The sequence below is a fragment of the Rousettus aegyptiacus genome, unplaced genomic scaffold, assembly GCF_014176215.1.
Source record: "Rousettus aegyptiacus isolate mRouAeg1 unplaced genomic scaffold, mRouAeg1.p scaffold_m13_p_4, whole genome shotgun sequence".
In the NCBI taxonomy this organism is placed as follows: Eukaryota; Metazoa; Chordata; class Mammalia; order Chiroptera; family Pteropodidae; genus Rousettus; species Rousettus aegyptiacus.
Window position 1 is genome coordinate 108,942,082 of NW_023416307.1, and position 6,223 is coordinate 108,948,304.

Sequence of the window (6,223 nt, forward strand, 5' to 3'; positions counted from 1 at the left end):
ATCAAGGCTTGTCAATTTTATATCATTAATATCTCGCAAATATGTCCACTTCTCTTCACTGTACTAAAGTCTATGTCTTGTTCCTTTGTTATTTACTCTCATGGAATTGTCTTTTTCTTTCATAATAGCCAATTGGTAGTTAGTAGCTAGTTGCATCAAGCACAGCTAGTTGCCTACTCATCATTCATGCCCACCTTTTTCTTTAGTAACAACACCTGAATTTTGTTCAGGTATCTGCCCCTCCCTATGTGACTTATGAGAGATTGACCTTAATTCTGTCTCACAGTAAATCCCCTTGCTAATGATTGGTTAGGGGGTAGGCACATGATCCATTTAGGCCAATGAAACAAAAAGGGATGCGTGCCAGGTGGCTGTGGGGATGGTTACTTCTTGCTGTTAAGAAAAAAATTCAGATGGAAACTCTGTTTTCTACTTTTACTGACCAAGAGGAGCTGCCTGGAACAGCTTCAGCCATCCTGCTGCTAGCCTGTGAGTGAAGACCACAGAAAGAAGAGAGCAGCACTGAAACATCTACAAGCAAGTGGAGTCACCTTACTGCCAAACTCCCCATGAGAGGGGCCAAATGCCCATGCTGTTTTTGCCAATTTGAGGTGAAGGTTTTTTATTACTTAAAGCTGAATCTACCTTAATGGTTACAATAATTTTGTTCTGAACTGTATAACTATATGATTAATAAAAAAGATCAGTTTCTGTCCTCTTCGACTAGAATATGTCTATATCTGATTTGCTCACTATTGTATTCTCTGTGCAGAGGACCTTGTCAGCACAAAGTAGGAATTCAGAGAATATTTGATGGATGAAGGAAGGCCTTAGTCATGTAAAAGAAATGACAAGAAAAGAAATGACACGAAATGATGTTTGATTAATGCCATGACTGGTTGGAGGAGCATGAAAGAAATAAATCAGGATGGTCTGGGTGGCTGCAATGATCTTTGTAGAGGACGTAAACTCTGAGGTGATCTTTAAGCACTGGCTAGATTTGGACAGATCGGTAGACAGACAGAAATGGTGATAGTTGTGGAAGGGAATGCAAAGAAGGGATCCAAGGGCAAGAGAGTAGAGTAGGATTGAGCACGTTTTGGTTAGCACCTCAGCTCGAAATTTGAAAGACTTTGTGACTTGATGACAGATGTACCTGAAAACTACACATAAAGAGCCCAGTGGACTCATTCTAAAAGAATAGAGAATCCTTAAAGACTTTCAAACAGAAGTGTCGCTTGATGTTATGTATTTTGCTGGTACTTAGCTCCTGGGTGGAGGTGGCCCTCACTTCGTAACCCCCAATTATTAAAGAAAGAGAAGGGCTCTGTGTCCATGATTGTATAATTATACATACAATGAGTAATGTAATTGCAAAAAAAAAAAAAAACCCCTTTCATTTTAAGCTTTTAAAACCATGTCTCTCTAGTTGAAATTGAAAGAATAATTGCATACATGGTGTCTTACCTGTAGGCAGATTTCATAGTCATTCATTTTCAAATATCTGATGTCAGTAATTTAAGTAATTTAAGTAAGACTTCCAGAACATTATTCCTCTCTGCTGCAATGTTGGCCACTCAATAATTTCAAATTGATTCATTGCTATACCTAATGGAAAAAATAATTTTAAGTACTCTACCTATTTTTCCTAAGGGAAAATGCTTGGGGAGCCCACCTTTCAATGATTCTCCTGACGTCATGACTTCATTTTATGTGCCTCTTCAATATATTTTTAAGGGATTTGGAGTTGAGTTTTAAATGTCTTCAAATGCTAGTTGCAAATTTCTGATATCTTTGAAAATTAAATTACTTTGTGCCTTAAAAACAGGAATTTTACAAATAATTTTTTGGAATGATTTATTTAAAGTAGTTACAAATGCTTGTTAGCTTCTTTGCCAGTTTTAGGACTTTAAATATTTGCAATTTGGTACTCTTTTAGAAATCTTGTGTGTGCGTGCGTGTGTGTGTGTGTGTGTGTGCGCGTGTGTGTGTACATGCGTGCGCACACATGTGTGTGAATATGATTATAGTCCTGGCCATACCTCTTAATCAAAAAATAGTTTGAACCATAGAAACTATGCCCTGATTATTTTAACTCCCAACTATTTCTCAAACCTTTATTAGTTTGACTTCTTTAGTTGCAAGTAACAGAATGGGAATTTAGCTAACTTAAGCCAAAAGCAATGGGGCACAGGGCCTCAGATTCCGGGGGAAAAAATTGAGGCTTCGGGAGGGGCAAGCAGGGTAGAAGAGCAATAAGGGGGTTCAGAGGATGTAGGCAACAGAAAATAATGCCAGCCCCTGAGGACACTGCCATAGGGATAAAGAAGCTCCACTTGTTTTCAGTCCATGTGTCCTTTGGCTCATGATTCTCATTCCAGAAAGAGAGAAAGAATGAGTATGATTAGTCAGGCTTCAGTCTCTGGTCTATACCTCCCCATCAAACCTGAATGCAATGAGGAAGTGTCTTTCCCAAGAGAAATCCAGGTGTTCTTTTCAAAGGAAGGGGGCCACTCATGGATGCAGCTCAGGTAAATATACCAGATGTTACTTCTAGCATCCTACATCTGGACTCTTAGATGTCATTTATCTCCAAATTTGTTTCTGTCAATTTCAGCCTCCTCACTGACTGCCAGAAATATCTCCATAAAACCTTAAACTGACTCTCATCCTTCCGGACTTAACACTTTTCAGTGACTTCTTAAGGACCTGGTGATTTGTCGGTGTCACTTCTCACCTCTCTAAGCCTGGACCAGATGCTCCAGCCTCTCAAACTGCTTAGAGCATCTCCAGCCTTAACTCCTCACTGCACTCTCTCCCATTCAGGATTCTAGTTCTCATCCTCTGGGTTCCTGTGTGCATGTCCATCACTGGGTTTAACCACATAGGGTTACAATCATCAACTTAAGGGCCTATGTCTTACCGGAAAATTAGTCTCATTTATTTTTCTATCTCTAGTCATTGCACAACACCTGGCTTCATTACTGTTTAGATTAATTCTCAATAAATTGTGATGCATGAGTAAATAACTGATGGCAATATATTTATCCTTGATGTTCCCTTACAGACAACTATGGCAAAACCTGATGTCTGTAATAACTTTCATCTTCTTAAAAGCTAACTAGCTTCTAACAGTGCTATGTTATTGTTCACCTGAATTCCTTTACTAAAGGACAACTTTTATTAAGGAGCCCTATTTCCACTGTGAGAAGAGTCCTGTTTATTTCCATTTGTTCAAACTTATTTCTTATGTTCCTTGCTATTTCAGGAGTATAGAGATGAAGATGTACATTTTTATAGTGAGGAATATATTGTTAGATACTTTTCTAAAGTAGAAATTGAAAAATCATGGGGTGACTTGGAATAATGTAGGTTACTGCATATATTATTCTGCTCTCTTAGTACCAATAATTTCATATTGCTCCTCTTCTAAAACATTTACTTCCCATGCCTTTTTTTTTTTGCTACTAGTAGCACATTGTAAGCTTTTATGAATTTGTTATTGACTTTCACCCCCAAATCCACTTAAGCCTTTTTGCTCTTTAGAAGAATTCTCAGTTTATGTCTGTGCTTCATTGTATTTTTCCCAAAGTGCATTGCTTTATGTTCTTGTAAATTGAACTCATCACACTTAAATTTGTGTGCCTCTCCAAGGTCTCTAGATTATTCTGTGCTGTTGATCTATTTTTCACTCTTTATGATGTTCTGAAAATAAGAACAATGTACACTTTACTTTGTTCTTCAGACCATTAATAAAGATATTATATAGCATTTATTTCAGTTTTTGCCTTCTGGCACCCTGCTTTTCCCAATTTGACTCTGGCCTCTTAATAGTTATTTTTGATTCCATCAGTTTTTTCTTGTTGAAATATTGTTATAATACATTTAAAAACAACAACGACAACAACAACAACAACAATAACAGAAAGTAGCTTGTAGCTCTTCTTAATTTCAGCACCAAGGAGCAGATAACCAAGATAAATTATGTCAAAAGACATTTGTTTATTTTCCCCTGGAATATATGTGTTTTGGGGAAATGTTAATTGATTATTATATTTATTGAGTACATTATATTAATAATAGTAGCTAGCTTTACATAATATGTGCTATGTTCCAGAACTATGCTAGATATTATACACAAAATAGCTCTTTTAATACTCACAACAACTGTATGAGATAGATACAGGTATTCCTTCCATTTTGCAGGTGAGAAAATTGAAGGACCAGGGCCTGGAAGTCACAGAGCTAGTGGCAGAGCTGGGACTCAAACCCCGGGGCTTTGGCTTTGGAATCTGGGCTCTTAATTATCACACTATATTAGACTTAAACAAGCCTTTCTGAATGAGAGATACTGAAATGAACCAGACACGGGTCCTACTGCAAGATTTTTGCAACATAGTACAGGGTTTGCAAATAGGTAGCTTGTATCTCCCTCTTCTTCCTTCTTCCTCTTCTCGGTCAATTAGCAGTTTTTACCTCCTAAACATTTCTCTCCCACCCCATTACCATAACCTTGAGTCAGGGCATAATTATTACATACTGATATTTCTAAGCACTGGAGCCACTTGTCACCTTGTTTCCATTTGGGGCCTCTGAAACTCATTCTCCACAATTCAGTCTGAATTACTTTATAACAAATATAATCTCATATTTTCTCTGCTTAAAGCCTTCAGATGGCTCACGGGAAAAATTCCAAACTTCTCAGCAGGCATTCAAGTTTCCTATCATTTGCCTTTTCCCACTTCCTCTACTGAATTCCATACTGCATGGAATTCATCCCGTGTTCACCTGAGTTTAGCCGTTTGAATAACCTGTTTATTCATTATCCACTGCTTGTGATTCCCTCACCCACTTCCTAAAGTGTTCTGATTGGTAGGACATGGATCATGGACCCACAGCTGGAAATGGGGGTGGGGGGTTGGGGTTCTATCTCACATAAAATATAGGGCCTACAAATGAAAAGGGTAATTTTCCACAATGAAAATATGAGTTCCCCGATGGGAAGTGGATGCTGGCCAGGAAAACACAGTAGATGTCCATCTTTCATCAGTCACCATGGGCATATAATAGGCATTCAATAAATGACTTATAGTCTTAAAAATTACGAGCATGTCATAGACATAATGTAGGGCTCTTTATTTGAAAGTCTCCAACCACCTTAGTTGATTTATTATTTTTATTAACTTCTTTTGAATAATTTTGAATAATCTCCTTAACCAGTAAGTTGAATTTCACTTAATATATAGAGAAAATGATCTAAGAAGACATTGGGTGATTGAAAATCATTAAAATGTCTGTAAGAAAGATATTTGAATTTTCTTTGCAACAGAACATCTTTGAAGCAGTGCATTATTCATATAGAATATAACATCTCAAGAAAGATTCTTAAAATCACTCCTTAGCCGAAATATAGGTATGGCTCCCTTGCTTATCTACTTGAGAATTTATCATTATGATGAGACAAGTTTCAGGAGTGAAGTGGATCTAGAATTGTAAAATTCAGTCAGTCTGTTTTGCCTGAGCTCATCCTAATGCCACATGGAGGTTATCTAAATGGATACGTTCAAGGTGCTTTGTCATTTATCATTTGAAAATGCTCACCCATTTCGGGAAGTTCTTAGCTTCATTGGCAAATCAAGTGAGAACCGAAGCTCACTGAATCTATCTAAGCATCCCGCATTTATGCAGGATAAATTTAGGTTTTGGGCTTTAAAAGTCCTGCAACAATCAGTTATGTGGATGAACCATGGACCATTAACTAAGTTTCATCATAAACCCTGCTTTCTCTAGATGTGTCCTGTGTTATTAGCCTTAGAAATGGTTGTGCTTTGGGGCCAATGCCGAAAAACAAAAACAAAAGCAAAAACAAAAAAACCAAACTTCATTCTGATCTTGAATAATATAGATAGTGAAGAAAAAATGTTTAGGGATAAGCACAGATGTGAGTATAATGATTATCCTCAAGTGAGGTTTTTCTATGCAGTCAATATTCTCAGACCCTTGAGCTTGTCTTGAATGATGGCTTCCTCTATGCTGATTTCTTATTAAAGTAGCATTTGTTCAGCTTTCATGAATAATCAATTGTATTGGCTGGTAAATATGATCAACAATTGTTCTTAAAGTTATTGGCATCTGAGCCCAATTTTTTTCTAGCCCAGTCTAGACTCTAGATTTTAGTAATAATGAAGTATTGAGAACACAGACGTATTGGAGCAGATTTTGA